General features: G+C 34.6%; 1 protein-coding gene across 1 annotated transcript in view; it reads left to right on the top strand.

Annotated features, from left to right (window-relative positions):
- KCNN2 (potassium calcium-activated channel subfamily N member 2) overlaps nt 1–16,803 on the top strand; it is a 386,949-nt gene that overhangs the window by 104,044 nt on the left and 266,102 nt on the right. The window contains exon 2 of the mRNA XM_081054007.1: nt 10,630–10,715. The gene's annotated coding sequence lies outside the window, so the exon portion shown is untranslated. The remainder of the gene's footprint in view (nt 1–10,629; nt 10,716–16,803) is intronic.

Here is a 16,803-nt window from a genome sequence, read left to right as displayed (position 1 = left end):
ACTCACTCTCCTCATTCGTGAAAGGAGGAATTGAAAATAGTGTATCAGACAACAGTTTAGTGGTTACCAGAGTGTAACCACTAAAGGAGGTGGTAGAAGAGGGTAAAGGGGGTCAAAAATATGGTGACAGAAGGAGAACTGACTCTGGGTGGTGAACACACAATGCACTATGTAGATGATGTATTATAGAATTGAACACATGAAACCTATATAATTTTACTAACTAGTGTCATCTTAATAAATTTAATAAACCTTAATAATAAATAAAATGAGAACAAAAGAAAATAGCGTATAACTGAGGTAATTCCATGATTCTCATCATTGTACATGTACTTTCTATGGCCATGAATTGTTGGTCAACTTTCTATACCCATACATATTATATTGAGTGATCTTTGCAAAAAGACTTGTAAATTCTCAGTAGATGTGTGTTGCTTGATTTCCAGCATCTTAAGCATTATAATATTATAAATCTTGTTTGGGGACATACTGTCTCACCCCCTCCCCTTTCTAACACATTGTGGGAGTTCTTTCTTGTTCTTGAAAGAAAGGCAAACAGAACATTCCTAACACAGTATGACTGTCTCAAAATGACTTTTGAGAACATTAAGTCTGCTATGTATACCACTTGAGGACAGTTTTAGGAAAGAAAACATTAGACTCTTAAATGATACTCATCTCTCCACTGATACCCAATACACCAAACTTACCCAGCGCTGCCATTTACATGCTGAGAGGCGTGAAGAACAGAATGGGGGTGTCTTATCATAAAGAATCAAAGTGATAGCAAATTCTGTCATTAAACTAAAAGCTCCGTCTCAGTCACAAGTGATTTAAATATGTATAAAGCCCAGAAGAGGCTGGTGTGTAGGCAGTGTGCATGTTTTAACTATATTTCCCTGTGGGAATTTAGACACTAAGCTCAGGCTGGCACTGGAACCAGGCCTTTTTATGCTGTTTACTGACTCCATAGTACAAATAACACATTGTGGGCTCAGATCTTAAAACAAAAATGGGACTAATTCACATTTTGTAAGTAAGATAAGACATACATATTTCTCTCAATCTATGACAGAAAATCAAGCATAGATAGAAATCAGTGCTGCTGTAAATTCAAGGTTTCTCTCTTCATCTGGGTCTTCAAAACTTTCTGACAGTATTTATCTGTGTAAATTACCTTTTCCAGCTGTTGGGATAAAATGCCCTGACTCTTGTCCTTTTCTTAAGTCTCCTTCTGTCCTCATTCTCAGTGGGAGCTTTTACCCTCAGCTTCATGGAGAGAATAAAGGCTACTAAGTGATAATTCCCTTAAATCCCAGTTTTCCATCCACGCCATGCTGATGTCTTTCACTCTTGTTGAAATGCATGAGGACAGTGTCCCGGCCAGATCTGCTGCATGGCTCTGAAGTACATTGATCAAACAGTCTGTTTGTGGGACACACATTGGAATAATCTGGCATGCTTTTACAAAATGGCTGCTCAGGCCCCACCTCTGGCCAATGAAGTCAGAATTTCGGAGGGTAAAGCTCATGTATCAATACTTTTAAAAAGTTCCCTAGGTGCAGCCAAGCTTACATACCAGTCTGTAGCCTAAAAAATCCACAAGGGCAAGTATCCTGTGTGTGTTGAAACCCGTTCTACTCGCCACTCTTCAGAGCCCCTCTAAATCAAGTAATAATGGTAGTATAATGTTTTTCTTCACATGCATACCATTATTACTACACCTTACTTGAGTGAATATTACTATTCATATAACCAAAGAAAAAATCATGTATGATGCTATAGTAACTTCTCAATTAAATTCTAGTGAACCATCCAAATACCCATCAAACAAAATTGTAGTTATTGGTGGTGGTGAGAAGAGAAGCACAAGAGGTAAATTTGTGCCTCAATTATTAGAATTGATATATTCACTATTTCTTAAGTATATTCTTTACCTAAAGAGTTTTAACTCTTTTCTCATTAAACTCTGTTTCTCATTTATATACCTAGCTGCTCAGTGCTTTGTCCACTGAATGTGAGGAACTTTTGCTCTGGGAAACCTGTAATATTTAAGATTGTAGTGATTGGTACATTAAAGGCTGAATAGAACTTCCATGAACGTGCAAAGACTTGAGGTATATTGCTATCATGGGCTCTTCCTACAGAAGTTACTAGACAGTGGACTTCAGACGTCTAAAATGACTGGAGAAATAGCAGTGTAAGGAAATGTGATAAGCATTAAATATATATTTACCTTTAGCAGTAACACTAAATGGTTGTTACAAATAGAATGATCAGAAATATATATATATGATCATATGATCATATATATATCATATATATGTGTATATGTACACATATATTATATATTATATATTATATATTATATATTATATATTATATATGTATGTATATCAGATATATCATATATAACACATATATGTCGTATATATCACATATCATATATATATATTATATATCATATATAACATATCATATGTGTATATATACACACACATATATATGATAGATACATATATATATATCTATCATATATATATATGTATATATATCAGGAGTGCCAAAAAATGTATACAAGTGGACACTTTGGTCAACATTGCTCAAGCAGTAGTTCACCATAATCAGAGGTGTCTGGACGCTGATGGTAACCGCTTTGAACACAATTACAGAAGTCAAACGTGACTTCTATTCATCTTTCATTATCGGTATATATTATTACAATTTTAATAGTTTTTTTCCTTTCTTAAAATATGTATACATTTATTGGTACCCTCTGTATATAGAGATAGAGATTTTTTATATACATATATTATACATATACATAATATATGTATATATATATATGTTTATCTTTCTATCCATCTTATCTATATCCAGTTTGCAATACAGTTCAGTTTATACCTCTTGTCTTGGCCCAATTTATAATAGCCCCCTTCACTCTCAAAACTTTTCTGACTTAGTAAATTGTGTAAATGTCCTCGAGTTATGGGAGGTAGTAGCTTGTGTAAAGGCTATGTGCTCTAATAATGCAGATATAGTTTATTAATAATGGAAGAATTGGATGTTTACAAAAAATAGTGTAAACTTAATCATTGCCTTTGAAGTGTTGCTAGGATTAAAAGGATATTCCTTTAAATTAGATGCTGGGTGAGAGAAGAAGAAAAAATGTTTTTGACTAATTTTTATTTATTTATTTATTTTTAATAAGCAAATATATGTATTTTATGCTATGAATATAAAGCACCATGAATACAGCACATACCAATAAAAATCTTGAATACACTAATGGTTTACTACTTAAAGGAAGCTTTCAGTGAATCCTTTTGCAAAAATAAAAATTTCTGACATTTAGTCATGTACATTAATATGGATTTTCTTATATTATATTTGCTTAATATGATATGTTCTCACAACTCAAGGGTTCCAAACTTTTTGAATCTATTTACTGTTATTACATAACGAAGCATCAAGTACATGGTGAAAGAATTTTGGACTAAAAGTCAGGAGTTCAAGACTATGTGAACTATGTGAGCATGTTTTTTATTCCACCAGACCTAGTCTTTGATGGTTAATTTTATGTGTAAAATTGACTGGGCTAAGTAAGAGATCCCTAGACAGCTGGTAAAACATTATTTCTGGGTAAGTCTATGAATGAGATTATTATAGGAATCTGGTAATGCAGTTATGGAGGCTAAAGAAGTCCCATAGCTTGCCCTGTGCAAGCTGGGGACCAGGAGAGCCAGTGGTGTGACTCAGTCTGAGTCTGAAGGCCAGAGAACTGGGAGGGGTAGATGTATAAGTCCCTGTCTGAGTAAGGCCAGAGGAGCGCCAATGACAAAGGGAGAAGATGGACATCCCAGTACAGTTTTTGACTAATTTTAGAGTAGGAAACCAAAATTTGTGAATGTTTGGGTCTTCTAGCGCTCATGGCCATCAGAAATTCCTTGGTCTTCCCCCTTCTAAACTCCATATATTTCATCCCACATCATTGTTGATAAAATTCAGGTGTTACTGTTTCAGTCATTCTTCCCCACCCACTCATACTTCATAGGTGGGGGACACATGGTCACCGCGATTTGTTGTAGATGTCCATTAGTTTTTTGTTTATCCTACTTACTCTTTCTTAAGGGATAATTCAGGGAGAGTTACAATCTACACAGCAACCCCCGCTTCTTCCTAGAATGCCTCCAGATAACACATCTCCCTCTTTCTTGGTTTACTTCTTTTTTTCTCATTCAGCATATCCTCCAATAAATGGCCAAGAAATGGTTTGTGTGATGTTTTCGTATGTGTATGTGTGTTTGTTGTTATAATTTGCATTCCTGAAATGTCTCTATTTTATGCTCACATTTAGTTGATAGTTTGGCTAAGTAGAGCATTCCTGTTAAAAATCCATTTCCTTCAATATGTTGAAAGCATTTCTTCATTTCTTTTTAGCTCCCAGCATTGTTGTTGAGAAGTTTGCTGTTATTACCATGTTTCCCCGAAAATAAGACCTAGCTGGACCATCAGCTCTAAAGTGTCTTTTGGAGCAAAAAATAATATAAGGCCAGGTCTTATATAATATAAGATCTTATATATTATGTTATATTATGTTATATTACATTATAAAGTTCTTGTATTATATTATAAAGTTCTTGTATAAGACCTAGTCTTATATTATACTAAAAGTATATTATATAAGACTGGGTCTTGTATTAATTTTTGCTCCAAAAGATACATTAGAGCTGATGGTCCGGCTAGGTCTTATGTTCGGGAAACACGGTATGATCTTCAATTCATTGTTTGTCATTTGTCTTGCCACTGCTGTTGCTCTTGCTTCTCTGAAAGTTTTAAGGACTTTGTCTCCATTATTCTGAAATTTCACCATGCTGTGTCTCAGTGTAAGGTTTTCTTCAGATATTCTGGGGATTTGACAGGCCGGTTCATTTCATTCTGGGAACTGTGCTAGTATTATTTCCTTAATTTTTTTTTCCCTTCAGTGATCTCTGTTATTTCTTCCTCAGACACTTTTTATTCAAATGTTGGCTCATCTAGATTAAATTTTAATTCTGATTCCCCCCTGTTTTTATAACTTTTGTGTTTTTTTCTGCCCCATAAAACATTACCTTATCTCCTCACACTTCTTTTGATTTTTTTTTGTGTGTGCTACTATTATATGTTTAATTTCTAAGAACTATTTCTTCATCTCTATTCTTTTTCTTATAGCATACTGTTTTAGCTTAATGGGTGTGTTAAAATTACATACAAAGTGGAGACTAGACAACCATAGAATTGAGGATGAGGTGTCAACCCTACCCAAACTATATTGCTTGAAAGGCTTTTGATTTCTCTGGTAACAGAACTCCATAAAACTATGCTGTCCTTTCTTCCAATTCACATTTCATCAAGTGCTTGGGCTAGTAATGCTTGGGATGAATGCTGAGTCATTCATTCAGCAAATACTTACTAAGCACTTACCATGTTCCTGCCACTGTTCTAAGGACTGATGATGTAGCAATGAAAAAGACAAAATCCCTGTCCTGAGGAGCCCATGTACTGTTGATCTTTGGGTCCTTATGTTCTCTTGTGGTCAGTCATGGTTATAGTCCAGACATCTTGACATAGAGTTGATCGATTTAGTCTTTGAGAAATAGGCCCCATTCTTGTAGTCTTCAAGGGCTCTCCTTTGTTTCAAAGCACTCCTCCTTTTTGTAAGATTCTACAGAAGGCCACAAAGAGTAACCAAGACGTGGCATTTTTCCTTTAAGTTTCCTGAAGCTCTAGCCTCAGTAGGCACATGGACAGAATTCCAAGATGCAATCTCGTCTGCACAGCCTGAAGCTTTGTAATTCTTTGGTAGGACCTCTAACTTCCTAGTGAAGGATGGGGGCTTTAAAAAAAAAAAAATGAGGACCGGGCTTGAGAATTTGCTGAGCCAACAAAACCATTTAAGCCACAGGAGCTACATCTAGCTAATTTCATGAACATAAGTGAAACTTAACTTGGGTTATTTTTTTATAAATGCCTCTGATATTCATAAAAGAAACTTAAGTCACCTTTCTAAAATTGGTGTGAGATGATCACTTTTAAATAGTACCCTACTGTCTGGAAACTTCCATTGTAATTCCCATCATCGTAAAGATCACACGTCCTCATTTTCACTTTATAAGCCTTCCTGTCCTTGAGCTTCATATCAGTTTTAAATCTTCTGAAAACTCCCAATTTGCAAATGGTTCTTACCTGCACAATAAACTCGTGCTAACTACTATTTATTGTTTTGGTGGTTTAAATTGTGCTATTTCTGGGTCTTTGACTTGAACATGTCTCTTTCCTTGACAAGGAAATTAAGCAGAAGTATGTTTGAAGTCTTCTCTGGTAGCTTTGTTTTGTTTTGTTGAACTTGCATTTCTACTGTGCTCCTTTAGCATTTGTCTATCTTGGTATTGTTCGTTCTAGGTGTTTTATTTCAATGTCTTTGGGCCTTTGATGTTGCTTCTTATTTAAGCAAGGGGTACTAAGAACCACATGAGAAGGTTTGATGATTTTTGAGCCACACAGCAGTGATGATGTAAAATCATGGTTAGAGTATCCAAGTGTTTCATGAGTCCATTAGCTTCCCTATGGAGAAATCCATTGCTCTACTCCTAGGGAGCATAAGACTGTCAACCTTCTAGGAGCCAATGGAGAAAAGAGGTTGAGAATTTCACCATGTAAACCTACACTGCCCCTCGATCTCCCTGTTTTCAGCATTACAACCTCTTCTTGTGCATATCCCTATTTGCTGTGTTCAGAGGACTTCTGGTTCAATTTTTCTAGACGTCCAGTCTTATGACAGAACAGGGGAGGTGAATTTGTGCCTAACTACTTCTTATACAAACACCCATCCATCTTCTGACATTCTTCTCAGTCCTTCCTCAGTCCATTTCTCAGATTATCCATTTTCCAAGCCAAGTGTGGCTTGGCTTGCTTTTCATTTTTCCCCGTTGTCCATTGTTAGCTTTCAGCTTCCTCTAGCCAGTTAGCACTTAATCTGCTTTCTGGCTTGCAAGTATTTGTTGGCATTTCTTATCTGCTTCATGTTTCCACCCGTGCTTTTTGATTTTGTAAAGTTTGTGCTTTTTATTCCTTTACTATCTTTCTAGTTAGACATTGGAAAGGGTCAGGCATTTCATCTCCCGTGTTTACTTGGTAGTTTACTGTCACCTTCCGTGGTGGTCTTCATTATCCCACTATATAGATAAGAAAGGGCTGGAGAAGAGGGGAAAATGTATTGGTTTGGCGACAGAAATATTTTGCTTTGCCAAGAGCATAACTTAGATAGACTTAATGAAACATTTCATTTTTTAGAAGGACTCTGTTCACAGTTTGCCTTTGTATTGTATAGGAAGCCAGCACGATGACAATCATTTAAGATTTCATTCTTACTAGAATATACACTTGTCAGTAAACCAGGATCCTAGGCTCAGGATAGAAACTATAATCTCTTTATCTTCTCTGCCACAGTGAATAAGAACAAAATTTCTACAGGATGATTTTAAAGTGGTAAATGTGCTTCATGTTCAGCTGGGAGAAAGAAGCTAGATAAAGAACAGCAAAGGAGAGTTACTTTTCTTCATTGTAAAACATATTTCTTATACTCAGTTACACTAAACCCTTTCAGCATATTTATTGACAAAAACTCTAAGGCAGGAAGGGATCATGCTGTGCCCAGACATTGAAAAATAGTCAAGTAAATCAGATTAGAACCCAAGACACAAAACTGGTACAAATCAGACCTTCCTTTGCATTCTCTCTTTGATCTGCTCTCTCTGCACATCAAAATTTCCAGTATTTCTGCACCAGTCAGTTCCTGGATCTCCTGCCTCCAGTAAGAGACAAGATGGGAAGAATGGATTATTATCTCATCACCAACTGAAAGTCATTTGTAGCCTTCACATTGTTGGGAAACTATCTCTATAAGCAATTTTAGAAATTCTTTTTGCATCTTTATGTTAGAAAGTGAATATAAATTTGCCCTGGAACATTTCTGCTTGGGCCAAAATTTTTCAGCAGTTTTTAGTTCCTAGAATAAGACTAAGAAATAGACAAGTTTGAGGGTTCTGCCAACGAGACTTGGAAGTGTTTTTATTAACTAGCCTGCTACCCAAACTATACTCAGGGACAAATGTAGCATTTTTTTGAATTGAGGTATAATTGGGATATAACACTAGTTTAAGGTATACAACATAACAATTCAATAATTGGTTCTTTTTCATTCTAATATGGAACTGTTTTATTGAAAAGAATATTAAGTTTGGTCTGATGAATTTACTTCGACTGGGATTCTACTCACTGGCTATGGTTTTCAAATATTCTTGAGTTCAGTGACTCATTTTTTTTCTAACCAAAAACTTTCCACTCTCTCTTCAGTCTAACATTACTGTACCAAAAGGAGAGAAATAGTTTGAAATTCCAACAATGTGAGAAAAAACGAAAACCAGAATGTAACTTATTTTCTCAATTTTGGTCTGAGAAAGGAGACCATACTTATCTGTGATATTTGGGTTGGGCTAACATAGAAAAAAGTTGACTATGAGCACAGGGCTCTGTATTCAATGAAAGTTATGTATGTTCAATTGATTTGAATCAGGTTTAAACACTTTGGGAAAACTTAGGTTGGTGACCCTGAAGTGTGATCTCAGTGTTCCTGAAATCAGTATATACGGACTTCCTAGGACAGAGCATCTGAAGGTGTAGTCTTAGAACCATGTGAATCAGAATCATCTGAAGTCCTTATGTAAAAGATAAATTCCTGAGCTTCATTCCAGATATTTTAAAATAAAATCACTGAGATGGTATCAATAGATGCAGAAAAAGCATTTGATAAAATCCAACACTCATTTGTAATAAAGCTCCCAGTAAACTAGAAATAGAGAGAAACTCCATCATCTTGACAAATAAGCGCTTCAAAAATCTACAAGCTAACATCATACTTAATGGTGAGACACTGAAATCTACTAAGATCAAGAACAAGGAAAGGACATCTCCTGACAATGTTAAAAGCTAGTGAGGATGTGAGCTGAGGAACACTCATTCATTGCTGGTAGGAATGCCAACCATTACAGTCATTTGGGAGGATGGTTAACCTTGCAGACCAAACCTATAATATATTTTTGAGGTCCTGGTTTAGCAAATAACACATTAGAAATGTATATTTGGAATTCTAATTAAAATGCTATTATTAATTGATGATTGACCACCTCCAACACTCCCTGACATAACAATGCTGGAAAATATTTTAAAATATATATTTAAAGTATCTGGATGCTATACACTAAGGCAGTGAGCAAAAGGAAAGGGAAAAGTTTTGCTCAAAAAGAGGAACACGAAACCTCATGAAAGATGGCCAGTAAGCTCAGTAAGTGGGTTACCTATCATTTGAAGAAATACAAATGCTAAAGCAATCTTCCAAAACAGATTTTTAAAATAAGCATTTTTGAAATCCTGAAAGGACAAGAAATAAGTATCATTCATAAAACAAGAAAAATAAATCATGAAATACAAACAGAAATGTGACTAAAGAAAAGGTAAAACAAAAAGAACCAATTAGAAATTGTGGAATTGAAAACTATGGTAATTTTTTATTAACAGATTGATATAACTAGAGAGATAATTAAGAAATTAGAAGATCCAGAATGAAACTATGAGTTTAAATAAAAAGTAAAACTAAAGTTAGACCCAGATCTAACTTTTCAGTAGTCCCAAATATGTCTAATACGTGTTCTAAAAATTATACACACACATACACACACACACACAGAGGGTGCCAAAAAAATATATATATATGTATACACATGTTAAGAAAGGAAAACACTGTATTAAAATTGTAATACTCAATATATACTGATGACAAAAGATATATAACAGATATATATAATATGTATATAACAAATATATAACAGAAGATGAATACAAGTCACATTTGACTTCTGCAATTATAAGAGGTGCTCAAAGTGGTTACCATCAACATAATTTTAATACAGCTTTTTTCCCTTTCTTAAAATGTGCATACAATTTTTTGTATGTATATATATTCAGTGGTAAAAAGGCTAGATTTGAAAAACATGAGTATTTTTTGAAATGAAGAAAGACATAGAAAGACACAAGAAATGAAGAAAGACACATAGTGACCAAAATGTTGAATATGAGAAGTAAAAGTTGAATCCTATGTACAGTATAGTGACACCACCACCTTATATGACACTTTTGTGTGAAAAAGAAAACAGTACCCTCTGACAGATGCTGTCCTTTTATTTCATGACTTGAGTGAGTGACTCTTGGCTTAGTTTTCAGCCCCCACATGCTCCCTTAACCATATTCCTTTGTATAGGACAAGAATTATAGAACTGTGCATGCTGTTGGCTCTAGATGAAAATGAAAGAATCTAATTAGGAATTGTTTTACAGATTCCTTACAAAGTAGCAGCAGTTAAACTAACTGATTTTTTCCCCAAGTGTTAATATATGCTAGAAGGCAATAGAATAAAATCTTTAAATGCGGAGGGAAAGGTAATTCTAATGTAAGGCTCTATACAGGACTATATTATTGTTCAAGAGTAAGTATAAATAAAGTTTTGGATAATCTAATAGTATTTACTTCTTACAGATTCTTGCTGAGAAAACTACAAAAGGATGGACTTCAGCAAGAGGAAAAGTGAATCCAAGGAATGGAATGGAAGATAAGCAATAGCGGTGAGTGAAAATAGTAGTAAAATATATGCATTTAATTCAAATGTAAAACATGGTGATTATTGAAAAAATTGTTAAAGTTAGGTCAGTTGAATTTACTTTAATTGGAGTTTCCTCTCTGCATATAGTTTAAATTATTTCCTTTTTCAACTATTAACAGCTCATTTCTCTTGCTAGCTGACCATCACTGTGCTAAGAAAAGACAAACAGTTGGAATTTCAATAACGTAAGGAAAAAACAGAAAGTAATTTTTTATTTGTTATTGTAATCCCTGAGAAATCTCACCTTGTTCTTAAAAAAGTGACTTCCATGTAAAACATGCTCAGAAAATATTTCTTGAGTGAATAAATATATTCTTAATTAAATTTTAAGAATAATTTTTGATGAGTGAGCATTTTGATGGGATTACATTCGGTGCATAGTATCATATCCTTGGCTTGTTTTTTACCAGAAGACAGTAATAAAAATGAAACTGTAATTAAAAACATTTTACAGTGTCTACATTGATGATGTGCTTCAAAGAATAATTTTGGGGGAGAAAATTTTCTGTAGAATTGTTAAGGTCTTTGAATAAATTAATCTTAGGTTAAAAAAATTACTCGGTTTTATCTGGACAAAAACAAAAAATTGGTTGTTAGCTGGAAAGGAGAAACATTTTTAAAGACGAAGTTCTTAATGATGTTTTCTTTCAGGATATGTTAGCCTATTGTTTTTATATGGAACAGATTGTCATAAGCTTTTTACCTTTACTTGCTCAGCCTGGAAGCAATTTCTGGGTTGAGGCTTTATTGCTACCCTAGTATTTATTTAGGGCAATCTCAGTGATGGCCTGGCAGTTCCAACCTTGTGGTAAAATCATCATTTGGGCAAAATAAATCATTCTTTTACACTTTTTCCCACATCCATTGCGCCAGTCAGTAGTTGGGTACATTTAGGGTACTGGTACTAATAAGGTCCTTCTGTTGATTTTCTGATTACCTTAGAAAGGCATTGTTTTTGTCAATAGTCTCATGGCTGCTGAGTCTAAGACATTAACGTTAAAAGCCAGACTTTTCATGTAGCAGGTGGTCCTCGTCTCAAAATACTTGTTTACTTGACCCTTCTTGTCTTATGTATGTTGTGTTGTTATTTTATCTGGAGTTTTTTTATTACTAACACTGGTGATGTGGCTACCTTCTGAGAGTGAGCTGTCACAGACAGTATATATTTGGACTCAAATATTTAGTCACTTAGGACAGCAGGTTGAATGTCGGCTCATAATCCATATTAAAGCCTCTTCTGCTTTTACGCCTTTTATATTTCTGTCCATTGGAAGCCAGGTAGCATCCACTGATTTTCCACAAAAATAAAACATAAGTCTAAAAAGTATCTAATCATTGTTTGCTCCCTTTTGCTACATATTTCAAAGAAAATATATAAGTTGGGTCAAGAGTTGAAGAAATTTAAATACCCGGATGAAGTCATACTTTGGTTGACGGTATCCATTGTTTGACATTAACATTTTCCCAGGCTTGGGTAGAAAAGAAATTCATGATTAGTCTACTGAAATGAAAAGATTTCCAAAGACATACAGTGAGGATTCTGATGGATTGAGCATCAGAAAAACTTCTTTTGGAGAAAAATTTCATGAAAATGCTTTATTTACCCTTTTAAAACCATCTTGAACTAACTCTTTTGAAATTATGAGAAGGGACTCATGTCCATGTTCCTTTAACTGTATTTTAAATGTTTCAATAAAACATATCAATAGTGTGTAATATTTTGCAGATATAATATAACTAATAGTCATTTTGACAGTAAGACAGAATTTGCACTGGGCACTTGAAGACAGCCATGATAGGTACATAAGTATATTATTCAGAGTCCATTTAGGAGTTAGAAACCACAGCAATTTTCATGGAATTTAATATAAAGCATTTTCAGCCAGGAATTGGATATCTGAAAAAAGGAACAGTAAGGTTTCACAGAACATTCCTAGGGCTAAGTGAATAAAGGGAAGAGGTTAGGATTGCTAAAATTTAGAAACTTGGATGAGGGACTCACGGAGCTTGGACTCTGACTTCTGAGGAGGGGTTGTTGCTGAGCTGTGTTCGTGCCTCAAGAATGCCACAGAGGTGCTGCATGGGACTGGGAGCTAAACCTTTGACGAGGGAGCACCAGTTGGCTAAAACTGGGTCTTGTTAGAGACCATAGTGATGTTGGTTCTGTCAGTGTTGGAGGGGGAAAAAAATGTAACTGGAATTAACTGCACTACCGGAACAACCAGCCCCTGGCAAGTCCATCTTTATTGGGTCTCAAATATTGAAATATCTTGATTCTTGCTAATATCTTGAAATTAGCAAGAATCAAAACAGAAACAGAAAATAACCTAGAAGAAAAGTACCCTTTTTCTCTCTTCTTGTCTACTCTCTGTCTAGTGCTCCTTGTTATCAAAGCCTAACAGTGATCCAGCTAACAAAAGAGAACTGTTTTGCAGAGTCCCATCCCCAGAATCACAAAAAGTGAAGAATAGAACAGTGGATTGGAAGCTAAGAGGTGATAGTTTATTAATGGGCACAAGAAAAACAAAACAAACAAACAAGATAAAACGGATTTGGCTTACTTGCCTTCTATATGATTATTTCATGAGAAATATGTTCAATACTTTTGGCTTTCATATTCTAGGTAAAAGTAACCATTTTTCAGAAAACAATTTTCTTGCTGAATTAATTTAATGGAGTGTGAAAAGAAAGTAGTTGGATAAAGATGGTTGGCTGAACAAATGCATGTGCTTCCCCAAATCTCTTAAAATAGCTGAGAAGGTATTTTTTAAAATAACCTTAATTATGTTATAAAACAACAATTCATGAAAGAAAGAAAGAAAGCAGATAAGGAAAAAGGGAAGCAGATGAATTTGATTCATGTAGAACAACACCCTAGAAAAAAAGCACAGCACAAAAGAAAGAAGGCATACACCACTGCAGATGTTGGAATGATTCCCAGGGAGCTGCAACGTCAAAGTCAATGACTGCAAGAAGCGGTTGAAGCTTCTGGAACATTGGGATCAGTCATTTCTTTCTGAGGAGGAAAACCAGTCTGTCACCTTTTTTCCTCCAATGGTGCTGAGCAGTGGACAGTAGCAGATTGTTGTCACAATAAAGTGATAAGTGTATGTAGGCTGTGAGACCAGAGAGTGGTCCATTGTGTGGCTAGTGATCTCCAGGAAGGGCATGGAGCCAGGGAGCAGAAGATGAGCTATAACCTTACCTATAAGACATGCCTGCTCTTTTCCACAAGCAGGAAGCAGGCATCTCAAAGAGTCAAACATTGGCTCTGGAATAGAAAGATGACCAGATAACCAAGAACTACATGAGGAATTGTACCACTATAAAAGAGAGTCAATAAATTCACCAAATAGATGACTTCATGGCTGCAAATTTAGTTATTTGGATAAACAAAAATAATTACAATTGATATTGAAGAAATAATATATCTATTTTAAAAAGCCATTATTGGAAGAAAAAATCAATATCTTGGTAATTATAAATTGTTGGCCATTTAAAAATAATCCTAATTATAAAATAATAATTCATGACGGAAAGAAAGCAGATGGGGGGAAAAAAGCAGATGAATTTGATTCATGAAGAACAACATGGATCAACAATAATAACTTAGACCAATTTAAATACCTGGGTAGAAATTTCAGTATCTCATTAGTTAGCTTAATGGCAAAGTAGACAGAGCTAAAGAATGAATTAACAAGTTAAAGATTTCTTCAGTATAGAGAAAGAAAAACACGAAATTAAAAATGGCTACTGTAAAAAATGATTAGAAAATTTATGTTATTGGGAAGATGGGTCCAGAATGTGTAATATACCTGTCTTCTAAGCATTCCCAGTACATAGAACAGAGAGGGTGAAATGGAAGAAATGATCAAAGGCATTATTCATAAAACATTTTCAAAGTGAAGTACAACACTAATTCAAGGGTCCACCAGGTGGTCAGTGGATTAAATAATAAAAGACAAATATCTCTGGCTCTTGTGCTCACTGTTATATCCCTAACATATAAAGCTATGCTTGGCACATAGTAGGTGCTCAATGAATATTTATTAAATTCATGAATGAAGTTGAACATAAAATGGTCAATTTTGAGAATTCCAAAGATAAGAAAAATATCCCAAATGTCTACAAAGAAAAAAAAAAAAAGACGAGAAGAGAAGCAAGAATTAGATTTGCATTAGACTTAACAATAAAAGATACTAAGTGAGGCAAAATGTCAAATTCTGAGGGAAATTTATTTTGACCCTGATATCTTATAGTCAGTTACATGAACATGTAAGTGTGAGTATAAAATAAAACATTAACAAATATGTTAAGACTCAGAAATATCATCTACAGATCCTCTGTAGAAATATTTAAGATTGTGCTCTGGCAAAACAAAAATGAATTGAAGAAGTGAGCAAATAAATCAATAAAGTATGTAGTGAATCCATGTAATTATACTTCATTAAAAAAATATAACAATCTGAAACCAAAATCCCCAAATATCTCACCAGAAGAAATAGTGGGTCAGGGGATTGGGAAAGGTTCGATGGAGATTACACAGTAGGAGGAAGAAAAAAAAATTCTATTTTCTTTAGTAGATGAAAAAATTAAATACATTTAGTTTTTTTGAAAAATATGTTTTAACATAAGAGAAAACAAGAAAAAATGTTTTTAAAATGCAAAGTATGTAAGAATCTTTTAGAGTATTTGATCTTTAAAAATGTTGGATCGAATGAAACGAGCTTTCCTTTTTTTAACTTTTTTTTTTAATTTTTCAATTACAGTTGACATTCAAGTGCACAGCATAGGGGCTAGACATTTATATAACTTACAAAGTGATGCCCCTGATAAGTCTAGGTGCCATACCTGGCACCATATATAGTCATTACAGTGTTATTGACTATATTCTCTATGCTGTACTTTACATTCCCATGACTATTTTGTAACTGCCTATTGGTACTTCTTAATCCCTTTACCTTTTTCACTTATTACCCCAACACACTTCCTATCTATAAACCATCAGTTTCTTTTCTGAATCTGTGAGTTTGTTTCTGTTTTGTTTGTTCATTTATTTTGTCTTTTAGATCCCACGTATAAGTAATATTTGTCTTTCTCTGTCTGACTGATTTCACTTAGCATAATACCCTTGTGGTCCATTAATGTCATCACAAATGGTAAGATTTAATTCTTTTAATGGCCAAGTAATATTCTACTCTATATGTGTACCACTTCTTTTTTATCCAGTCATCTGTTGATGGGAGCTTAGGTTGCTTCCGTATCTTGGCTATCGTAAATAATGCTACAATGAACATAGGGGTGCATATATCTTTTTAAATTAGTGTTTTGAATTTCTTTGAAGACATACGCAGAAATGGGATTGCTGATTCATATGGTAGTTCTGTTTTTAATTTTTTGAGGAATCTCCGTATTGTTTTCTCATAGTGGTTTCACCAATTTACAATCTCACTAAGCGTTCACAAAGTTTCCCTTTTCTCCACATTCTCACCAAAACTTGTTTGTTGATTTATTAGTGACAGTCATTGTGATAGGTGGGAGATGATATCTTATTGTGGTTTTAATTTGCATTTCAATAAACGCATTTGTAATTACAATAGGTAGTGTCACGTCCTCTGGCAAAGTTTACTATTTTATACTCTATCAACAATATATTTTTTAAAATTTATTAGTTTCAGGTGTACAAGACAAGGTAATACTAAGACGTTCATCATTTATATTCCTCACACTGTGAACCCCCCTCCCCCCATCCACTATCCCTCCGACCTCACACTGAGCCATCACATTATATATATAAAATTATAGTTGGCATTCATTAATGTTTAGCTTCTGGTGTACAACGCCATGATCGGGCATTCACAATATCCCTGAGGTGGTCTCCCAAATAGGACGCATGTCCATCAGATATCCAACAAAATCTTTACAACATTATTGAATACGTTCCCCAAATTAATTTTCAAAAAACCCTGAGGCCATCTTGTGGTTACCAGCTGCTTCCTAATCCCTTCACCTTTCCCCTTATCCCCAACCCTCCCCCCCACCCCCGCCCA

Source organism: Rhinolophus hipposideros (genome assembly GCF_964194185.1).
Source record: "Rhinolophus hipposideros genome assembly, chromosome: 7".
In the NCBI taxonomy this organism is placed as follows: Eukaryota; Metazoa; Chordata; class Mammalia; order Chiroptera; family Rhinolophidae; genus Rhinolophus; species Rhinolophus hipposideros.
This window is presented reverse-complemented; position numbering and strand designations above follow the sequence as displayed.